Raw genomic sequence first — 21,038 nt, forward strand, 5'->3', positions numbered from 1 at the left:
CTTCCTCTGCTCGAGAGCGTCTGCTGGCTCCGGCTGCTTTGGGTGGTTTAGTGGTGACCCACAGCTTGGCTTGGGCCAGTTCTCCTTTCACGGCTCCTCCTTGGAGTGTGGATTCCGGCAAAACACCTTTTAAATGTCTCAACAAACAAAGACCCCCCTGTGGTGACTCTGGAAGACAGGCTCCCTGCGAGGTGCTGGGGCTGTCTGCATCTGGAAATCTACTGTTGCTTCTTACACACCTCTCTTAAGTGCAGAAACACCACAAGAGGCACTGAAAACGGAGAGGTTACAAAAACCGGTTACAAACCCTCACATGCATATCAACTGTCTGTCCCACCTTTACAGGAAAAATGTTTACCTGCTAAGTTAGTATTCAACCTTGATCTTCTAGGGTTCGTTCTGAGCGCCAGGGACTGCTTCATGTTACTGCTTGGTAATTGCTGGCTGGCCCTAAGGTTTTAAAAACAAGATCTCTTTGGAGTTTTACAAGTAAAATGTTAAAAAATGAGAAATGACTATCTCAATTTATTTTAGAAGAAAGGTACAAATTGTAAAACTTTATTAATTTGGTAAAAGGTGTTAGTTTTGAAAAGAAAAAGTAACCATATAGGCAATGTTAAAAAATTTCAAAAAAACATAATAGTATACGTCACAGCGCTTATAATGATGAGCCCATGCCTTTAGTAGTTCTTAATCTCGTTTAGGCTTCTTAAAGAATCACGTGGAGTTTCTAGACTCCCTTCTCAGAAAAATGCGCATGTGTTTATGTAGCCAAAAGGTTGGCTACGATTTCAGGGGATTCCAAATCCCCTGGAACCATCCATGTGGATCTTTGCTTTGGAAAGTGGAGTAAGCAAACCAGAAAAGGCTAGATGATTTTATAAAAGAGAAATATATATATATATATATGTATATATATATATGTGGTAACCAACCACAATTTGATTGTGGGGAAAATGATCAAACACATTCATTGCCCAAGTGATGGCAACAAAATTATATTCATATTATTAACCCTTTTAAGCACATTTTACACTTACGATGATCTCGTGATCTAAATGATCGCCTTTTATTTTCTATTATCCTCTTATTTTACTTAATGCCCAAACTGTGTAACTTAAATTTGTTATGCCTTGTCTCTGATGTAATTATCTAGTTTTCCTTCTTGTTTTCTATGTTTCATTTTTTTTTGCTTCATGTCCTTACTTCAAGGACCTTAAAGGTATTAGGCCTTGAGGGAAAATAGTTTCCAGTATAGATTTTTTTTTTTTAAAGACTTTAATTAATTAATTTATTTTTGCTGTGTTGCGTCTTCGTTTCTGTGCGAGGGCTTTCTCTAGTTGTGGCAAGCGGGGGCCACTCTTCATCACGGTGCGCGGGCCTCTCACTATCGCGGCCTCTCTTGTTGCGGAGCACAGGCTCCAGACGCGCAGGCTCAGTAGTTGTGGCTCACGGGCCCAGTTGCTCCACGGCATGTGGGATCCTCCCAGACCAGGGCTCGACCCCGTGTCCCCTGCATTAGCAGGCAGATTCTCAACCACTGCGCCACCAGGGAAGCCCTCCGGTATAGATTTTGATGTTGTAGAGGAAGCTTTCTAAACCCAGGCAGAGATGTGCTGGGGGGTTGAGGCGGCTCAGTACTCCTGTACATGGTCAAGCTGCATTGTTTCTGCTACTTGGAGAGCAAGGTAAATGTAGGTCTCCTAGGCCCCTGGGGATGACAGAGGGATGGAGATTGGGATGAACAGGACTTTCTCTCTCTTCTTTTCAAGTTGAAATTCATTTTAATGAAAAAAAAAGTCTGTGTGTCCAGCACTGTGTGAATTGCTGCCATGGATCTAGGTGGAGTATGACACATTCCCAGGTAACCTGCAATTGACCACAATCAGTTGGTGGTAGGAGGTGTGGGAGATGCACAAGTAAGTCAGTACCAGACTGAATTTTCATTTCCCTAAGAGTGTTACCAAGTGTTCAGGAAAACTATATTTCAGTTCTGATGCATTAGTTATTAGGTTGTCATACAATTCATCTGTTGAAGGGTCTATCCCTCCTAGACACAAACTCCTTAAGGCCATGTCTATCCATCTTTGCCTGGCATAGAAGAGGTGCTTCTTAAGTACTTGTCACTGCAGGCGACAAGTGCAAGCAATGCTCAGCGGGGATTCAGAGGTGGGTGGGCAATCAGGAAGGGGCCCCCTAGAGAACATGTTCTTTGAGACGAACTTTGAAGAAGTGGTAGGATCATAACTAACCCAGACGGGGAAGAGGTCGATACATATGTGTGGGATACTGGGAGCAGGGAACGAGGCCACCTGACCAGAGCTTGAGGCTGAAGAGGTGGGCTGGGACCGGATTCTCGGGGAGACGGTGAGTGGTTTGCACTTAATTTGCTCGTGTAGTGACATGACGACGATGATTAGTCAGGAAGGTAATCTGGTGAAGGTGTGTTCAGTGGACCAGAAATAGGAGAGGCTGGAGGCAGTCAGATGCTGTTAGGATGCTATTGCAGTAGTCAAGCTCAGAGCTGAAGAAGGCTTGAGTAGTAACATGAAGAAGGAAATAGAAGGGATGGAGGCTGACGATGTTTTGGGGACAGAGTCTGAAGTTCTTGTAATCCATATTTCCCTAGAATAAACCAGCCCAGGAAAAAAAATAGGATGAAAACAATAGGAAAATAATATTGTTCTTGCTCTGTTCTCCATCAACTCTTTTTTTTTTTTTACAAGCTGAAGTCCTATCAAATTCTTCCTTCCTGTGTCCCCAGATGAATAAGCAGTTGCTGCTGAACTTGCCCCAGGTGTTGAGAGTCACTGCAGGCCTGCTGAAGCCAAGGCGGTTGCCGCTGGTGCCAATCAGAGGCGCCAATGAGGGCTGGGTTCACCTGCTGCTTAGGTGGCCGGATCCTCCAGTGGGGAGAGCAGCTCACTCCTAGTTGTCATGTGGTTTAGGAATCAAGGCTTCCCTTTGCTCTCAATGTCTTACAGAGATTTTTCTTCTGCTTTTTATAGCAGCCTGTTCTTGCAGTACACTTGACAAACAGTGACAAATCTGTGCTGTATTTAAAAACCCTTTTCCTCTGGCCCTGGCTCCTTGGCCTTGCATGACATTTGTGGGGTTCTCTTTTCCCCTTAGAAGTTCTCCTATTACTCCATGAAAATAAACTCCTGGAAGGGCCAACCTTCTCCGAATGCTAGTTGAGACCTCGCTTCCCACCAAGGAGAAGCGTGTGTGTGTTTGTGTATCTGGCAACCGAGACAGATGGGGTTGAGCAGTGGTCAGGGACTGATGTCTGGGGAGAAGATGGAGGGGCAGGGACTTGGGGGAGTAAGGAGGGTCACGGAGAGATTTTCTTTGCTCAGCAGAGTGACTAGCTTTTCCACTTTTCTTTTTTTAAAGATTAAAAAATTTTTTATTTATTTAATTTATTTTTGGCTGCATTGGGTCTTCGTTGCTGTGCGCGGGCTTTCTCTAGTTGCAGCGAGAGGGGGCTACTCCTCGTTGCGGTGCACGGGCTTCTCATTGTGGTGGCTTCTCTCGTTGTGGAGCACGGGCTCTAGGCACGCGGGCTTCAGTAGTTGTGGCACGTGGGCTTAGTAGTTGTGGCTCGAGGGCTCTAGAGTGCAGGCTCAGTAGTTGTGGCACACGGGCTTAGTTGCTCCGCGGCATGTGGGATCTTCCCGGACCAGGGCTCGAACCCATGTGCCCTGCATTGGCAGGTGGATTCTTAACCACTGCGCCACCAGGGAAGCCCCTAGCTTTTCCACTTTAAACCATGGTATTCTTCAGATGCTATTTCCTTTGTCACCCCTATCAGTATAAAAGCCCATTTATTCTTCTACCAGAAGTTTTTTCAATAATTATTTCTTCACATGAGATGTTTGTGACTTGCTATATATCTTTTTCTATATAAAGAAGAGGCATGTGATTTATGAAGGGAAATTTTAAAGGCCTTTCTAGAGATGAAGGGTAAGGTTTAATTGAATTTGTTATCTTTTTGCAAAAGTATTTTCTGCCTAACATCTTTGTTATCTGAAGGAAGTTGGTCCTTCTTTTTTTTTTTTTTTTTCTTTTTTGAGAAAGAGACTATCTTTATCCCTATAAGCTTCAACTAGAGAGTTTCAATTTGAGTCACCAGGTATTGGTTCTATTAAGGCTCTGTTTTCAAATACCCTGGACCTGTACATTGAAACCAGGACTGCTGGACAGTCTGCCTTCTGCTACACAAACTACCACCTGTGATCCGGGATGAGTGCTTTAGTTACAGGTTTTTATGGCAAGGAACAGAGACTCCCTTGGATACCTGGTAATAAGGGTTATGGAAGAATTTGTGTGACATTCACAACCCGGCCAGTGACCAACGCAGCTGTACAGACCCTGCCACACGCTCATGGGCCCAGAGCCCCATATTTGTTCATCTTGGCCATTGGGTTTCTCTGTCCTCACGTAACTTCATTTGCTAAGGGCCTTTGCTAACTGTGGCCTCCAGTCTACCCCAAGACATCCTTCCTGCCTGTGTGTCTCGCTATCTCAGTCTAGATTTCCAAAATTCATACATCCTGAGAGCTGAATATGATTGCTCAAGTTCATCTTTTCACATTAGGCCATGTCCTTGGTCCCCGCCCATCTGGATTAGATGCTTATCTCTGATCCAATTAGCTCTATCTGAGGTGGGGCTGAGGATCATGTGGATGTGACTTGGTTGTCTAGGCAACAGGAGCTGAGGGCAGGGCAATTGCCCTTAGAGAGCTGAGTGAGTGGGTGCTTGGGTACTGACTGGTATCTCAAGGCAGAGTTTCAATTTTGATTTCTCTTCACGAGGCCAACTGAATGTGCAGGGCTGCCTTCAGAATCCGATGAAATCATACTTAGAGCGCCGCCCAAAGCAAACATCTTTGCTAATAAGGGCAAACAAAGAATTTGGACAATTAACTATGTAATTGAGTCACAAACTCTGCTATTGCCTGGGGCATCAGACAAAACCACTCCAAATCAAAAACCTGAGTTTTATTTTAACCTGAATCACCCAGATCACAGCAGAATTTTGCTTGAATGACCCAGACAGATTGCATCAATTTTCTGCTTTACTTTGCTTGTGAAGACCAGGCTGTTAGTGATCACTTCTGGAATGAGAAGTATTTAAAAAAAAAAAAAAAGTTGGAACCTGGAAAGATCTAGAACTTCCTTGTTCTGTATTTCTTAACAAACAGCATGCCACTTAAGGGAATGTGTATGTTGATTTTTAAAAAGTAAAGATATAGTGGATAACCTGACTTCGATGAAATAAAAGGCTTCATTTTTCACTTGTAAAATGCATGTGAGGGAATTAGGCATAAAGGTGTGATACTTCTCTTTGAATTATACTTATGAGATTAACTTTGCACCGTGTTGGTTTCAATTACACTGTATCACGCTGCTTCCCTTACATTGTTCTTTTCTTCCTATTTGTTTTTTCATTATTCAGTCTATCTAACAATGGTGAACACAATTTAATTAGAAACTTTTCCTCAAAGGAGATTTTTTTTTTCTAGAAGAAAGCACAGAATATTTTAAAACAATGTCAGTCCAAGCAGACATTTTTATTTTTAGTGTTTTCATTAGCATGATAAACTTTAAGATGATTCATAGTAACCTTTCTATATCAATCTGTAGAAACATGTTCTTACCCATTCACTGATAACTTCTCAATTTTTTCTTCCAATGATACATGTAAAACATTTGTGTTCCCACCATGTGCTGGTTTTGATTCTGCAGTGGAGTGTTAAAAGCTTTGGTGATTGAGTCAGACCACCTGAGTTTGAACCATGACTCCAGCTATAAAATGTTGGGGTAGGTACTTCACCTTGGTATCCTACGGTTTCCTCATCTGTATAATGGGTTTGCAATGGTACTTACCTCATTGAGTTGTCATGAAAGTGCTTAGAATAGTATTGACCTCTAGTGCCTGCTCAGAAGGCTTTTGCTGTTGTTTGTACTCTCCCACTTGAGAAAGCACATATTAGAATACAAATGAATGTCAGTAATAGTCTTTGAAGGATGATTGACCTAATTTTTATTTTATCTGAATTGTATATTATACATTTAAATTTTCTAATGAGTAGAAAAGAATCCATAACCTTCAGAATTCACCAGATGTCCTATTTTGAGAAATGTTGCTCTAAATAATTTTCTTCTCTGTATTGAGGTGCACAGCTGATTTTAACAGGTGGCTAAATGCTATTTGAAAAGCATACCTCACCCATTCTGACAAATCAAATAACTATAGGATTTAATTAATTTCGAAAAAAATATTTTGCTTTCAAAATGTTTTAAGTGTTCAAAACATTTTAGTAAATAATTTACCTTTTGCCACAAGTCATAATAAAAATAATAAAAAGCTAATAAAACTGCCACAATGCATTAGTATACATGATGGGTTTTTTGGTAAGTGCATCTTGTTGAAATTCTATGTTTCTTAAGTCAAAATGAAATACTTTACATATTACCTAAAATATGTCCAGCTCTATGTGGAAATTAATCTCAGACAAATTTGCATATTCAAATTATTTTACAGGCTAACTTGCAAGTATAGAGATGATGGAAGACAATTAAGAGCCTTTGTTTCTAAATGTTTTAAAGCATTGATTGTGAGAATTTTGATTTTCTCTCCTAAGCCAGTTTTGAGATGCATGGCTTGCCCTACAGATGTCAGCCTGCACTTGGAGATTCTAGAAAGCCCGTGAGCAAGAGAGCCTCCTCTTCTTCAACCTCTCTTCCACCATTCTCACTTGCAGAAAAACCAGCCTTTCTTCGGACTTGAGCAGAAAAATCTAATATGTTCAAAAAAAAATCCTTTAGAATACATACTACCCATGCAAATGAAACAAAACAGAACATGCCACAAACTCTTAAATGGCTGGAGGAAAGCCAGCTGTTCATGGGAAGATCAGGTGGCAGAGGAATGGCTTCGGAGTCAGAGAGAAGCTAACCTCTGCAGGATACTGAAGTCCAGAACCTAATTCATCAGTGACCAGACGTGCAGAGTCCTTGAGTCAATGCTGAAAGAGAAAGATACGAAAACGCTCACCAAACAGGTGTCCCGACTCCTTAACTAATCTGGGACCAACAAAATTGATGTGCTGAATGAATCCTTGATTGTTATTATTTTTCCAACTCAGCATGCCTGTCTAGACTTCAAGCTTCATTAGTAGTGAAGAGAAAATCAGCTGGATTACATTAAAAAAATTTTCAGGCAGATTAACAGAGGACTTACACCCTTGTGAGACGTCTACCTTGACCCAAGTGCTAAGATAGTTAGAAACGGGCCTCATGTGGAGAAAGAAAGGCCACCCCCTCCTCTCTTTTGTACGGGAGATGTTTCCACTCCTAGTCAAATGGTGGTGCTAGTTCTTTATTTTTGAGTTCCCACATTTCCTAATTTCATGGTCATAACAGCCTCCTGTCTACTGCCTCAGAACAGCTTTCACCAAAACTGAAAATAAAGGCTCCATGCTCAGAAGCTCCTTAACGGGCTTGAAAGGTTAATGTTCCTTTCCCTTGCCCCTTCTATAGCATAAGAAGACAGTCTTTCAGTGACATTCTTCTCCTCAAGTAGGTACTCCTATTTCTTCTTCTCAATATATTTTTTTCTTTTTGTTATATGTGCTACTATTTACAAGCATGATGTAACTTTAGAGCTTCCCTCTCCTATGAAAAGATGTTCATTTTTCTCTTAATGCTCCAGGGATATTTTGCAAAGTTACTGGCAAGCATTTCTACGACGTTAAAATGTTAAATCTAAACTTGGTACAGTGAAAATTCACTTTTCGAATAATATTCAGCTGAGTCAGAGGGCAACCCGACTACCCTTTTCTTAGTACAGCACTGACAGGCTGTCTGCCTGTCCCAGATAACGCCTATTTATTTGATCCAGCTCTAGCTAGGAAGTTCTGGATTATTGGAATGCGGCAGAATCTCAAAAGTTATTAATTGGCCTGATCACGGACTAGCATGAACACGCTACCTGTTTTCTTAATCTTTGGTGCCGTAACTTATGTGCGTTTGAACTAAGCAATCTGAATAAGCCATTATTTGCTTCCTGGAGGCAGTCAAGTTTTCTGAAAAGCTACGCCATCTAGCAAAATCCAAAAGTCAGCCACCCTGTCCTTAAAGTGCCCTGTGATTTCAGGTAAGTTCTTTGGGGTCTTGCTGCCTCAGTTTGCTCCCCTGTAAAAAACTCCCGGTCGCTTTTTACAGGGGATGGTATGCACATAAATGTCTCCCCACCACAAGCAGAGTGCTACTTGAGTAATGATGTGGCAGTCACAAAGGACAGGGCAGCCTACTTTCATTTTGGTTAGAGGAATTGCCACACGTTTCAGGAAATGCACGTTGAGTTCTAAGTTTTGTGCTGTGTCAAGAGGGTAACCAGTTTTTGCTCTCCCAGACATGCCCATAGAAGCCAACATGATTTTTTTTTTATAACCTTAATGTAAGGATTGGGCTTTATCAGGACTTGGATCACGGCAATGATTCCTGTTCAAAGGTGCCAGATTTCTATTGGCTTTCTGGGCCAGATCTAATAGGTTTGCAGAGCAACTCCACGCACGAGGTTGCTGGGAAACTCATCTGGTTTTGAATGCAATGTATGTATCACATATATCATGTGTATGGTGTATATTAATGTTGAGAGTGAACTTATGAAGATGAGGTAGAAGAAGTATTCGAGTTTTATCTTAACATGAACCGAGAGACAAAGGAAGGGAAATTAGGTGGGCACTTTTGAGATCTAGGCTTCAGACCCCATTTCTACTCCTTCCACCCCCTTCTTATTTCTCCAAAGCAAATGTTTCTCCAATTTTGTGAATATCCTACGAAGACTGCTCACTAGGCTTTAACACACGTGGCTATACTATTCCAGAGGTTAGATGTAATACCATACAGAGTGTTAGATTTTAAAGAAATTAGGAATAAAAATAATGTAATTATCAGAGATAACATGGAGGGGGAAAAAAGCAAAAATTTGAATATGAATATAAGGGTCATATTTCCTAGCAGGATATTTTTCTTAGAGATATTTGTTTTGTTTTATGGCAGGAAAATGATAAAGCTCAGGCATCTCAAACTTGCAGCAAGGACAAAGTGCAACAATTATCTTTCACTTCGGTTAACTCTATCTTTCATTCAGTTTAGGATGTAGAGCTAACTGCCTCCTTCCTTCTTCCTAGCACCCACTCCAAACCTCTCTACAATATAAATATTTGCACCGCATGTCTGCTAAACATTTTTATGAGGTTTTCTATAGCTTCTCTGAGTATCTGTCTGTATTCATTGAGTCCAGTTGATCAGAACAACTGCTGGGGCTGAGGGCCTGGTAGTTAGGCTTCGGTTTGCCAGAAACAGAGAACAGCTCTGGTTTATGGTTGCAGATTGGCTGCAAAGATTAATAGGCAAGGATGAGAGTGACCCACCTCTGAACACACCATCCACAGTTTTGTAAAATATTCATAGCCATGTTTCACCCGTACTGGTTGAGAAGTGGTCCTGCCCATTACTATTACACCCTGCCCAGAGTGTAATAAAGTGCTAGTTTTCGATGCAGGTACTTAACAGGTGGCTTTTGAGGAAGGTGATGGTGAGGACGGTGAGCTTGCCTTCTGGGCAACATCTCAGTAGACTTCCTTTGGGTCATTCCTACTGGACCCCGACAAAACCTTGCACATCAATGAGTTTATGATTCTTTCTAAGGAGTGTCAAATTTTTTTCTTTCACAATCTGGAAGAGTCAGGATGCAGAGGCTTGCATTATCTATTCACCCCTAAAAATATCTTGCTGGAAAGCTTCTGCTCAGGTCTCCCCTAGCAGGAACTCTCTGGGGAGGATTCAGATACTCAGTAGTTCAATTCAAATCCACAGGAGACTGCTGGGTCCAAGCCATAGCTCCCATCACCTTCCAGTTGTGATACTTAACCTCTGCCCTCAAAGTTCTCATCTGCAAAGTAGGGATAATAAGAGTGGCCACTGGATCTAATTGTGTGGAATAAATGATATTAAACCACTCAATGCGGTCCTCGCGTGTTAGAAACTAAATATAATGAAGTCATTTTTATTCCAAGCCTAGTACAGTATCTGATAATAGATGTTGGAGGAATAAATGACCAGACCTCATGGTCAGCACCACAGACACTAGGAGTTTGCATCCATTGGACCATAACAGGGAACTTGACCTGAAAAAAAAGGCAACAAATGCAGCCAGCTGAGCATGCCACAGTTGCAATGCTGCTGCTTCTGTAATGAGCATAAAGTGTTGGAAGAGAAGGTGCAGAAACCCTTAATATCCTACCCTCCATCATGACTTCTTTTCCTTTGTGACCCTAAGGATAGTCACATCCATTTGTGATAAGAAGAGTAGCAAAGAAAATGGGCAAATACTTGCTGAGACAAGTATGTATGAAACTTGGTACAAATGCTTCACATTCATTTTGCTGTCCAAAGAAGTGTTTTGCTTGGTGGTTGGGCAAAACCTGAGTCTATGCACGTGTGGAGTTGTACCCTGACTTCTCATTCAGTGTGATGCCAAAGACCTGGGATGGTCTCTCCCTCACTGGCTGTATAACAAATACTTCATGCCCATGAGGTGGTAGGGACAGCAATTATATTGAATATTAACAATTCCCGTTTAGGGAGCTCTTGTTTTGTACAATGCTTTTTAAAGGCATGATCACATTTAATCCTCACTACAGCCTCAAGTGGTAAACAATAGTATGATTCCAATTTAACAATTGAGGACACTAAGGCTTTGCAAAGTTAGGTAAAGTGTCCAATGGTAGATGGCTTTATAAATGACAGTTCTAAGACTTGAAGATAAGCTTCTCTGTTTCCCAAGCCCATGCTCTCAGTCATCATTTGACAAAATATTCATTTCTAAAGTTTTTGATCATTATGATCCTTGCCTTGGAGAAGCAAGTTGAGCATCTAGGGCTGACAAGAGATAATATCATACCCTCTCCAGGCCTCGGTATCTTCATCTATAAAAGGGGAATAATGATATCTGAGTTACAGAAGTTTTATGGCCATTCATGAGGATTAAATTAAATAATGGACGTAGAAGACCTTTATAAAAAGTTCAGTTTTATGAAATACAAGTTTTACATATGGAATGCATAAATAATGACTTAGTTACATGTCTAATCTTGTCACCATGTGAATGAGAGTGGCCCTGGTGTGGGGCTATGAAGTGGGTATGAGAGGTGGGTTGGTTTATGTTCCAAAGACCTGAGAGTGTGTGCAGTGGTGGAGGTGTGGGTGGAGAGTCTTGGCCTCCGGAGCATGTGGTAAAGCTTGTGAATAGGGTGGGCAGAAGGGGTGGGGCTTTGGCAGGATAGTGGCAGGTAGGCTGGGAGTCAGCCTGTTCCCTCTCTGAGTAATCCTCTCCCGGGGGGCATCCCTGCAGTGTTCGGGATGCTCCCTGACTTCTCTGAGAAGACAAGTGGCTAGGAGCTGCCCTTGCCGTTCTGTTGTAAAAAACCACAAAGACTGGTTCAGCAGCACACCTGGAGCTTCATTTTCCTAACCTCGGCCTCCGGGAGCTTCAGCTGACTTCACTCTTTATAGCCATCCCCAACTCTCCATTCTTTGAGGTTTCCTGCTAAGAATGAATACAAATGGGGCACAGTCTTCCACCTCCTCTTTCTCGATGCCTTGAAGAAAACGCACAGCCCCTTGTGGGAACTCGCAGTCACCAGGGGGAAGAGACAGGCCCCAACAAAATGACAGCTTAGGGAAACTGACAAGTGTAAGACTTGCTAAGTCTGAGTAGTTACGGCTCCTGGTCTAGGTCCTTGCCCTTTGCTGGGATAGTAGATTGCCACTGGGGTTTTGGCATTTCTTTTTCCTCTGATTCCATCAAACTGTTCTCTTATCAGATAGCCAGCAGCTGAGCAAGCTCTCCAAACATACCTCTTCCTCTAGGTTGGTTCAGGAGCCCTTCAAGCACTTTCACAAATGGATAATCTGCATTTCTGAGACCCTTCCTCCCTCTGCTGTTCGTAGAAATCGTCTCAATGGGGTATTTCCTTTCAGAATTTCTAAAAAGATACAAAGAAATCTGCAAGTAATTTTGAGTTTATCTCACAGAAAACATTTGTCTTTTGTACGCTCATCTTTATTTACTATGGCCATCATCTGTCAGCGTTCATTTCCTTAAAACCATGTACAGTAAATAAAGACGGTCACATCACATCTGATAATCCATTTTAATATACTTCATTTTAAAACTATGTGACAAATACAGATACAAATTTCTTTCTGTTTTTTTTTTTTTTTTGCTTATCTTTGTTTCTATAATTAACAAGTGGAACTGGTACCACTCAAGACAAAAGGACGTAGGTGGCTGCCTCTGTACCTTTTAGCAAGAAACACAAAACTCTTCCCCAAAGCCTTTTACCTCACCTCCAGGCTCCCCTTGCATCAAATTTTACTAAAGGATATTTAGAGATTAGAGTTACTCAGAATCCAATGCAGTTCAACTTGATACACACTGTTAATTTTTTCCCTGATTTTATTTAAGGAATGAGCTGTGGTGTATTAAGGTCTGTCCAGAGTCTCTGCTCCCAACCAGACCGAGAGTGCCTCAAGTGCAATGATGGGCTTTGTGCCGGCTTCACTCTAGTGCTGTGGGAGGTCCTGAGATGTTCGGTACATAATTGTGTTCGAGAGAGCCTGACATATTCCTTGATCCTGAGGTACAATGTTGTATGATAGATCTCTAGAGCTTACTTAACTGAAACTTTATGTCTATTGATTAATAACTCCCATTTCCTCCTCTCTCCAGCCCCTGTAACCACCATGCCAGTCTTTTTTTTTTTTTTTTTTTTTGCGGTACGCGGGCCTCTCACTGTTGTGGCCTCTCCCGTTGCGGAGCACAGGCTCCGGACGCGCAGGCTCAGCGGCCATGGCTCACGGGCCCAGCCGCTCCGCGGCATGTGGGATCTTCCCGGACCGGGGCACGAACCCGCGTGCCCTGCATCGGCAGGCGGACTCTCAACCACTGCGCCACCAGGGAAGCCCCACCATGCCAGTCTTTGATGTTATGAATTTGACTATTTTAGATACGTCACATAAGCAGAATCACGCAGTACTTGTGTTTCTGTAACTGGCTTATTTCACTTCCTTTTGGTCCAACCATATTGCCACATATTGTAAAATTTACTCTTTTTTAAAGGCTGAATAGTATTCCATTGTATGTTTATACCACATTTTCTTAATCCATTTATCTCTTGGTGGACTTTTAGGTTGTTTTCACGTTGAACAAACTATTTTGAATAGTGCTGCAATGAACATGGTTATGCTAATATCTCTTCCAGATCCTGGTTTCAATTCTTTTGGCTGTATACCCAGAAGTGAGATTGCTGGGTCATCTGGTAGTTTTATTTTAATTTTTAAGAACCTCCATACTGTTTTCTACAGCAGCTAAACCATTTTGCATTCCTCCCAACAGTGTGCAAGGGTTCTCCACATTCTCGCCAGTACTTGTCTTTTGTGTTTTTGATAATAACCATCCTGACAGGTGTAAGTGATATTTCATTGTGGTTTTGAGTTGCATTTCTCTGATGATCAGTGATGATGAGTATTTTTTCATGTATCCACTGGCCATTTGTATGTCTTTGGAGAAATGTCTATTCAAGTTCTAAGTCCCTTAAAAAATTGGATTGTCTTTCTGATATTGAGTTGTATGAGCTCCTTACATATTTTGTAGATTAACTCTTTATCAGATATTCCGTTTGCAAATATTTTCTTCCATCCTATGGGTTGTCTTTTCACTCTGTTGATTATTTCCTGTGCAGATGCTTTTTAGTTTGATGCAGTTCCACTTGTTTATTTTGTTTTTGTTGCCTGTGCTTTTGGTGTCATATCCAATAAAATATTGGCAAGACCAATGTCATGCAACTTTCCCCCATTTTCTTCTAGGAGTTTTACAGTTTTAGGTCTTACAGTTAAGTCTTCAATCCATTTTGAGTCGATTTTTGTTACTAGGTAAGATAGCATCCAATGTCATTCTTTTCCATGTGGATATCCAGTTTTCCCAACACCATTTCTTGAAGAGCAATCATTTCCCCATTGTGTATTCCTGGCAACCTTGTTGAAGATCAATCAACTGTGTATGTGCTGATTTATTCAGGGCTCTCTATTCTATTCTGTTGGTCCATATGTTTGTCTTTATGCCAGTACAATACTGTTTTGATTACTGTAGCCTCATAATATTTTTTGAAACCAGAAAGTGTTATGTCTCCAGCTTTGTTTGAACAAGTCCAATTTTGAGGCTCCATTTCCCTCATCAGTTGAATGAAGGCATTGGACTAGGGGAGCCCTATGGTCTCTGTGGCCATGCTTTATGATTCTATAGTTCTTGCTTTCAGCAGTCTCCACTTAGAACAGTGAATTGAGATATTATATAAGCACAGTCAAACCCATGGGCATCTATGCTGGGAATAAAAGACATGTCATCATTCCATTGATTTAGGACTCTAACCAGAAAAAGAAGACTCTGATATCTCTTGCAGCTGTCTGAAGTGTTTTATGCTTATGAATCCAGTGATTTGAGGATAAAGGGAAGGGGTCAGATTGTGCTTTCTTTTTGCCTCTTTTTTTCCTTCTCTTCTAAGGGTAAATAAAAGGCAAGGATACCAATTAAAAGAAAAAACAAGAAAAGGCAACGACTTATTGGAGGTTGGGAGTTGGGGGGGGAAGCACACTAAATAATTTAATTTCAGTTACAATAAATCTCAAGTGATAATACTCCACTCCTGAGAATGCTCCCTGGTGGGCCATGCCTGGGCATCGTATTTTAAGTAGAAAAGTACAGGGACAGGGTGACATCATAACATTCAGCATGAAGAACACTGCTCACGTTGGTTTGCTGGTGTATTCCTCCAGGTTACTTAGGCTTCACAAATCCAGCAAAGAGGTACTTCAAGTCTAGTTTGTGGAGGAGAATATTCATAGAAGAGTGTTGTTTTCTAGGAAACGCAAAAGCAGAAAGCAAAGGTCTCCTGCTTACTATAGCATCCATGTTGCATAAGCAATATTAATATGGTTGAGTATTCATCATTCAGAGCAGTTCACAAATTATTCATGTTCAGACTACACAGGGCCCTTGCTTCACACTCTTCTCACCATCTGGATTCTATCCATTTTACTCCTCCCTCAGCCCTTGGAATAGAAGCGAAATTTAAGTGGGCCAATTTTCTACTTGTTAGCAGCCATGGTAATGTGGCCAGTAGGGAAAGGGATTTATACTGTTAAAGTGAAGGAAGTTTTTGGATTGTTTAAGGCTTTAATTTGTTGACGGGATTTCTAGAATCCACTAACACCAATATTTGAGAATTGAGCACACTAGGCAAGTTTGTAGATTTACGAAAGTGTAGCTAGCTAACAAGGGCTGTATTTAAATTTCTTATCCAGCTCTTTAGTTCTAAATTTATTGCCAATTTTGTTTATCAGACTTATTCTCAGAGGAGTGGTATTTGCTGTGGCCACAAGGAAACATCTGTGAGCTTAAACCTTAGAGGCAGATAGCCAGTTAGAACATTTGGCATTTAAGGCTTAGACTGCAGAAGAGAAAAATTAATCAAGGCAACCCTTAAAACTATGGAGAAGGCAACTAAAACAAAATGTCTTATCACTGACAAACTGAAGTATTGAGTTCATGTTAATTAAGAAATGTCAGGATTTGTAATGAATCAACGAGGAGTGTCATATTATGGCAAGTTTGGAAGTTGATGTCAATCTCTATTGCCAGGATTTATGGTAGATTATATAACGGAATCCTGAGCTCTAAGAGATCAAAGGAAAATGCTGGCTTCTTCTTCATCCATTCTCTTCGGTCAAGCCTACCCAGCAAGAAGCCAAGTGGAGAGCTGAGCAGTTATCTGAAGTGGGCAGTAGAGACAGCCAAAACCAGATAAGGCCTAACCAGAAAGTCACCGTGGAGAGAGAATGTGGACTGAAAATAGACGGGAAGGGGGTAAAATGTCAAACAGCTTGGTCAGTGTCCACAGTCCACATTCACTGGATGACAGCCAATTCCTGGCTGCATGCAATTATTTAGAATGAGTCTGAAAGACTGGAGTTAAAAAAAAAAAGACGAGTTCATTACCAAGGTTGTTGTACGTTTATGCGAAATTTCTCTGTATCTGTATTTACTATCTGGGATGTCGAATTCTGAGTATTTCCAGGGATTTCACTATTTTAGATTAGTATGTTGAGGTGATTGAGGAAGCCCATATAATCTATGGTCTTACATGGAGAAAGAATTTTAGATTAATTGAATGTTATATTTAATTAAACTTTCCCCCCTACAGCATGGGCTTATGAATTTTCCATCGAAAACTCTGATTCTCTCTTACCTTTACCATTTCCTCATGTGGCAATTTCTGTATGCCCTGGATATTAGTAGAACATATCAAGGAATTGTACAAGCCCACTGGAATAGGATTTGCATTACCGTTGGTTAAAACATAAAAAATAAAACTACCAAAGTCTCAGATCAATGTGTTTTTTTTCCTTCTATTTGATATGAAAACCATAAACTCCTTACTCTGAGCAGATGTTTCCTAGACCTAAAATATAGTTATCAGTCCTTGGCCCCTGTAAATCTGTCATTGTGTACCTGCTAATCGTGAAGCCTCCTTAATTCAATGTTAAACTTTCCATTCGTTGTTTTTTTATTGAGGAAAAGTTCATAAATTAGGTTCCCTGCTGCTTGGAATTAAGAAAAAACACAGCCAGGCTAGTATTACAGAGAGAAAAACAAAGTTAAGAAGTTAAACAAGTATTTTTTTCACTCTATCATGTCTTGTACATTGAAAGCCATTATGTATAGCATTTTAAAAACAAAAAAATAACCCCAGGGCCTTTTTTCAATAGCTCAGGTTGATGTTTGAAATTCACAGTGAAAACTGCCCACGGAATACTCTTGAAGTACTCCAAGGGAGTCAACTGGAATATCTTATAATAAAGTAAAAATTCAAGAAGAATTTTGCATGCAAGTAAGGATTAAGGAAGTCGTTTTATAAGGAATAGGATAAAAGTGTGTATTAAGTGTCATTGCTAAATTTCTCGCTTGCTCTGGGTAGTGACTGCTTTTCCCATCATAGAGCAATGTCTGAATCTCTGTTGTAAACCCATACAACACAGCCACAGCAGGTGCAGCTCTGCTGCTGAACTCATGTTTGGAGATACTGTGGTCCAGGACTTTTTGCTCTAATGGCAAAATTGATCTACAGAAATGGAACTCATTCTATGGACCTCAGTTGATATAGTGGATGGTGTACTTAAAACATCCTCTGTATACACTGTGTGGTCAAAGTTTCTTTACATGTTATCAGGGATGTTAATGAATGTATCTACAATGCTCAGTAGTCCACTTTACATACAGAAAGCCCAAACTTTTTTTTTTAAAAAAGATCTTTTATTTCATTCTTTCTCCCCTCAGGGCTTACCATAGCTGCTAGGAAGTAAAAACATTTCCTGATTTGATTTTCACAACCTCCTTCTTCTTTTGCCAGTTGTATGGTACTAATAAGAAGCAAAATATGTGTGTGTGTGTGTGTGTGTGTGTGTTTAAATTTTTATTGAAGTATAGTTGATTTACAGTGTTGTGCTAGTTTCAGGTGTACAGCAAGGTGATTCAGTTATGTGTGTGTATATATATATATATATTCTAACATATATATGTATATATATATGTATATATTCTTTTCAGATTCTTTTCCCTTATAGGTTGTTACAAAATACTGAATATTCCCTGTGCCGTAGAGTAGGTCCTTACTGGTTATCGATTTTATATATAGTGGTAAATATGATAACCCCAAACTCCTAATTTATCCCTCACCCCTTTCGCCTTTGGTAACCATAAGTTTGTTTTCCATGTCTGTGTGTCTAATGTGTGTTTAATTTAACTCAAAAATAGGAGAACATCTTCAGAGTATAGACTTTGTATTTTCAATTACCTACCTAAAAATAGAGGCAAGATTCTTACATTCTCAGTCACTGAGAAACCTTTCTGTTGAATTGAATTATTGGAAGTGGCAAGTGGAAGGTTCTTAAGGAAAAAAAAAAGCTGATTAGGTGAACAAGTCACCATTTCACTTTATTTGTAATCACCAAGTAATCACATTGTTTTTTATTTAAAATTTAAAAGAGAAAATAACTGACTTTCAAGTCCACTTCTCATTTTCCCCGTGGAACATTTCTAAACTAGTTAGCAAACCTCTTGAAAAGCCATGCATATATTTACAATGAAAGTACAAATTGTCACCATTGCCTAGAAGCCAATTTGAGAGGCTATTTATTTAGCAGTTTGTGAATCCAGTACCAGCATGTGATATAAAAGATTAAAAGCCCCTCTGGTTTGTAAATACCACGCTATCATTCAAAATGTTCCAAAGCACAGGAAGTCTGAGTCAACTGAGTAATACTGGAAGGTTGATTTTTATGTAACCTGCCCAGATTACAAGGCAGGGCTGGGGTATGGGACCCAGGTCTGTCTGCCAATCAGCTAGAGATGCTAGTGGGTTAAACCTGATTTCTCTAAGGATCAAACCGACATATATTGCTTAGTGGGTCACTTCCTCATTGTAGAACTGGCCTCTTTTTTTTTTTTTTTTTTCTTGTATGCGGGCCTCTCACTGTTGTGGCCTCTCCCGTTGCGGAGCACAGGCTCAGGACGCGCAGGCTCAGCGACCATGGCTCACGGGCCCAGCCGCTCCGCGGCATGTGGGATCTTCCCGGACCGGGGCACGAACCTGTGTCCCCTGCATCGGCAGGCGGACTCTCAACCACTGCGCCACCAGGGAAGCCCGAACTGGCCTCTTTTAGGGAAGTAGTTCAGGAAAATTTTCCGTTGGACCTTGTCTACCCTGCTGTATAGGAAATGAAGGTTTCTAGGTGAAGCCTTTACTTCGTGACTAACCAAAATGTTAATGTCACCAATGCCAGGCTTGGCCACTGTCCTCAAGAGTGCAGTGGGACTGGTCGGGCCAGTCTTCCAAGGGAGGGTGGGGCTGTGCTATTGTTCCTGGGTCCACGGAACCTGCAGAGCCTTGTCTGCAAGGGCCTGGCTGACTGCTGGCTGATTAGAAGCCCCGCGAAACCTCCTCTGGCTTAGGAATTTTAAACAGCTATCGTTCTAATCCTTGTATTAAGAGTCTGAGCAGCTGTGAAGGAATTCTCATGTGAATCATAGAACTGGGAACAGGGTGAACTGCCGGAGCTTCTTACTTTCAAGGAGACAGTGCCCGTAGCTATTTGCCAGCTCAGAGCAGAGAGCTAGTTTGGAGAACAAGGAGATAGACAATGAAGAGGAAGGAAGGAAAAGGTTTTTAACCAAAAAATGAGTCCTCTACTCACCTGGGGCTGAAGAAGGTAGAGCCAGGACAAACCACTGGGAGTTTGCGTCCTGCACAGTTTTTAAGATGCTATTCCTTTCCTCAACTTTTGTGTTTCTACATGCTTGTCGGTCTCTGAGTGGGCTTGAATTTCTCTTCGCACTTTGAGGTCCCGGATCAGAAGCTGATTATCCTGAAAAGGTCTGAGGTTGTGCCGTTGCCGGGACTTTGAAAGAGGTCTGAACAAAATCACTGGGATTTCAGATGCCATGGAACCTGGGGCTTTTTGTGCATTTATCTTGTGTCACTTGGGTAATAACACCAAAATCATTCCCTCCCCCCATTTTTTATTTATAAACAACACAGAATATCCGTGTTTCTCCCACTCCCAAAGCTCTAGGTTTTAGTAAATGTTGGTCTTAAGTATCAGTAGAAAGAATCTAAGGGCTAAAGAATAAAATACATAAAATATGTTAGCAGGTTAGTGTAGTACCCACACGTGGGGTTGCCCGCCACCATCGCTTCTTTCTTTTTTTAAAGATCCAGCTCTTCTGTTGAAATAACCAATTCTTTAAAGTCCTGTTTCTTTTATGATCTACTTTGCTCATCCCTGGAGTCAGTCAGTCAAGTAAGTAATATAATGACAGGAATACTACTTCTCCCTGTACTGATCGCATTTTCTGCCGGCCATGGTGCTTTGCACCTTGCAGTGAATAGCTCACTTAGTCGTTACAACATCTCTAGGAGTGGGTATCATTATACTCACTTTCTAGGGAGGTAAACCAAGGCTCAGAGAAATCAAGTAAATTGCTGAGGGTCATCCAGTTGGTAAATGGTATAACAAGACTTGAACTTAGAACAGTAACTCAAGAGCTTGGCCACTGTAAATATGGGTTTTCAGGTTATGTTTGCAGGCAAAGTGCTTAGGTATTGAAGGAAATACAGAAACAGTATTAAAAAAAAGGTCTCTTCCCTCGAGAATCTTATAATCCACTGAAATGAGGAGCTCAAATTTCCACTGTGAAATATTTGTGTCCCTTTTCCCTGGAACAAATTCCTATGATTTCCTTTTTTACTGTTTGGAGCTCATCCACTCAAGTCAAGAACTCTGAGTGTAAGCCTTTACCAGCTTTGGGTGGTGACTTTTCTATTTTTCATCATCCTAGGAGTACACTGTCTAGCCTGTAAATGAACTTAATGGAGTTGACCGATTATATCTGGATCAATTTAACTTAGCAAAAAGGCAACAGGCAAAGGTTAATTGACCAGTATCCTCATTTACCAAATTCAATTCCCATTCTGACTTCTCTCTCTCTAGTGAAAATGTGACATCAGATTTGATTTCTGGAGAGGTGAAGGGGTCTTTGATCAGTACCGGAGCCATCCCATCAGGTTTGCTATGCTAATTGAGTTTGAAATAGATTAATGGTAAACATTATTTTGGGGTTTGCTATGCTGATTGAGTTTGAAATAGATTAATGGTAAACATTATTTTGGGGTCCCCTGGGCACATATGAACTGAAGATGGCAAGAGATGACTCAGGTGGATGTAGAAGGACTAGCAGAGGGAAAAATAATCCACAAAATCGGTAAATCACACATGAATAACCAAGAACTGAATACAATACAACAATATGTGTTCATTTCCACTATTGAATAAGTTACCATTATGCT

The 21,038-nt window shown here is 40.9% G+C and overlaps 1 protein-coding gene and 1 pseudogene across 4 annotated transcripts in view; both read left to right on the forward strand.

Moving 5' to 3' along the window:
- Positions 1 to 2,412: 2,412 nt before the first annotated feature.
- The window catches only part of LOC307195506 (ubiquitin-conjugating enzyme E2 E1-like), a 103,271-nt pseudogene continuing 84,645 nt past the window's right edge, over positions 2,413 to 21,038 (forward strand). Inside the window, exon 1 of the transcript in view lies at positions 2,413 to 2,428. The product of the transcript in view is annotated as a ubiquitin-conjugating enzyme E2 E1-like (transcript). The remainder of the gene's footprint in view (positions 2,429 to 21,038) is intronic.
- The window catches only part of ESR1 (estrogen receptor 1), a 393,643-nt gene continuing 380,002 nt past the window's right edge, over positions 7,398 to 21,038 (forward strand). For all 3 annotated transcript variants that reach the window (XM_079939174.1, XM_079939176.1, XM_079939177.1), the window contains exon 1: positions 7,398 to 8,164. The gene's annotated coding sequence lies outside the window, so the exon portion shown is untranslated. The remainder of the gene's footprint in view (positions 8,165 to 21,038) is intronic.

Source organism: Stenella coeruleoalba (assembly GCF_951394435.1).
Source record: "Stenella coeruleoalba genome assembly, chromosome: 12".
Lineage (NCBI taxonomy): Eukaryota > Metazoa > Chordata > Mammalia > Artiodactyla > Delphinidae > Stenella > Stenella coeruleoalba.